Genomic DNA, 2500 nt, shown 5'->3' with positions numbered 1-2500 from the left:
CGTCCGTCTCCGATCCCTGCGCCGGTTAGCAGACAGGGGCTCAGAGCGGGGAGGGGGGTTCAGTCTGAGCGCTCAGTTGCAGCTGTGTCCCGATCTGGTTGCCGGGAGCGCGTGGGCGTCGGAAGCTCGGATCTGCAGAAACTTAAAGAGGAACAGAGTTTAGTGGAAGCCGGAGCCTCCCCGGGGGACCGCCGCTTCCACCGCGGGTCCAACGGAGCGGGCCCGGTCCGATGCGGGCCTTACCCCTCCCCCCCAGCCGGGGGAGAAAAGGAGATCTTGGCCTGGAGCCAAGATCCAGTGCCGATGAGATGAAGTGGAGAAGGAAAGAGATGCAGCCGGCGCTGTCTGCGCCGCGGGTCCTCGCTGATCCTCCGACCAGACCACGTTGCAGATCCCCCCCTTTGGGGGGCGGGGAAGGCCGTGGTCCCTTTGGCCCGGAGCCAGAGAGACGTCCTGACCCGCCAGTTGAATGAAGGAAAAAGAGAGAAAGTCTCGGTGCAGCACGGAGTTTTGTATCTCCGCGCGCTGCGATGACGTCATCAGTGCCTCGCTCGGGATTGGGTGCGCGTCGCTCTCAGGCGCCGCCCCATCCCGCAAGGCATGCTGGGATTGTAGTTCATGGCACAGTCGCCATTTTATGAGGCACATTAAAGCCAGTTTCAGGCCGGGGGGGGTTGACCAGGGTTTCAACGTTTGAATACGGTATACATTCACAAAATGTTCATAAACCTTTATAACAGTCCACATGATCACTGGGGTGGTCCAACACAAGGATCCTGAAAAACCAAACCAGGAGTCCTGGGAGGACCCAAGGATCCTGCAAAACCAAACCAGGAGTCCTGGGAGGACCAAGGATCCTGAAAAACCAAACCAGGAGTCCTGGGAGGACCCAAGGATCCTGAAAAACCAAACAGTCGAAAAAAGTCGAAATGTCGAGAAAAAAGTTGAAATTTTGAGAAAAAAGTTGAAATTTTGTGAAAAAATTCGCAATGTTGAGAAAAAAGTCGAAATTTCGAGAACAAAGTCGAAATGTCTAGATTCATGTTGAGAATCTTGAGAAATCTTGAGAAAAAAGTCGAATTGTTGAGAAAAAAGTTGCAATTTTGAGAAAAAAGTCGAAATGTCGAGATTAAAAAGGAAAGGAAAAAGGAAGAAAAAAAAAGAAAAAAAAGAAAAAAGAAGAAAAAAGAAAGAAAAGAAGAAAGAAAGAGAAAAAAGGAAAAAAAGAGAAAAAAAGAAAAAAAGGAAAAAAAAGAAGGAAAAATGAAAAAAATAAAGAAAAAAAAGGAAAAAAAAGGTCAAACATTTTAAAAAAGCTCCAGGAGCCACTAGGGCGGCGCTAGAGAGCCGCGGGTTTAAACCCCTGGTCTCTACGATGACGGGGGAAGAAGTCCAGAGGAGGAGAGTAGATCCTGGGGAGAACTGAGCCAGCAGGACGTTGGTGTTGGACGGGTTTGGATGCAGGAACTTCCTGGTCCAGGTCCAGGTCCAGGTCCAGGTCCAGGTCCAGGTCCAGGTCCAGGTCCTGGTCCAGGTATCAGGTCCAGGTCAGGTCCAGGTCCAGGTCCAGGTCCAGGTCCAGGTCCAGATCCAGGTCCAGATCCAGGTCCTGGACCTGGACCAGGTCCAGGTCAGGTCCAGGTCCAGGTCCAGGTCCTGGTCCAGGTTTAATAATAAATTCCACCTGTAGATGACTGAGTTTGATTTAGACCAGGGAAGTTCATGCTGACCCGTCTAGTTTAGTAACGGCCGATTAAACCGGTCCGTACCAGCTGATCTGGGAGAAAGTTTGGTTTTCCATCTACAGCTGCATTTGGGATAAACATGAGAAGACTAGATGTTATTTTAGCCAAAACGTTTGAAAACCAAACACAAAGGCTTTGGTTTTACCACCGGTTGAACAGTTGATTTACTGCTATTATATTATATATTATATTATATATATATATCTGGCAAGGTGGGCAGCATGGACAACTACCGACCAATTGCTTTAGCCAGTGTGCTGTCCAAAGTTTTAGAGAGTATCTTATTAAACAGAGTGTGTGCTTATGTACACACTTCTGATAACCAGTTTGGATTTAAGGCTAAACATGGCACTGATCTTTGTATTTATGCTTTAAAAGAGATTGCTGATAGATATAGAAGACATCATTCTTCTGTTTTAATTGGGTTTATAGACGCATCCAAGGCATTTGATGGCACAAACCATCATAAACTGTTTTTAAAATTGAGTCAGAGGGGCCGGGTCGGTGGTTCTGGACCGGGCCGGTGGCGTGCCTGACAGGATTCTTAGGATTCTGGTTTTTTGGTTTGCCAATCAGTGCATGCAAATAAAATGGGAATGTAGTCTCTGCTCCATTTGGGGTGAGTAATGGAGTCCGTCAGGGCGGCCTGTTTAATGTGTATATGGATGCTCTATCAGACCGGTTGAGAAGCTGTAAAACAGGTTGTGTGATGGGAAATACTATTATTAATCATCTTATGTATGCGGATGATCTGG

Source organism: Cololabis saira, chromosome 22, assembly GCF_033807715.1.
Source record: "Cololabis saira isolate AMF1-May2022 chromosome 22, fColSai1.1, whole genome shotgun sequence".
Classification (NCBI taxonomy): domain Eukaryota; kingdom Metazoa; phylum Chordata; class Actinopteri; order Beloniformes; family Belonidae; genus Cololabis; species Cololabis saira.
This window is presented reverse-complemented; position numbering follows the sequence as displayed.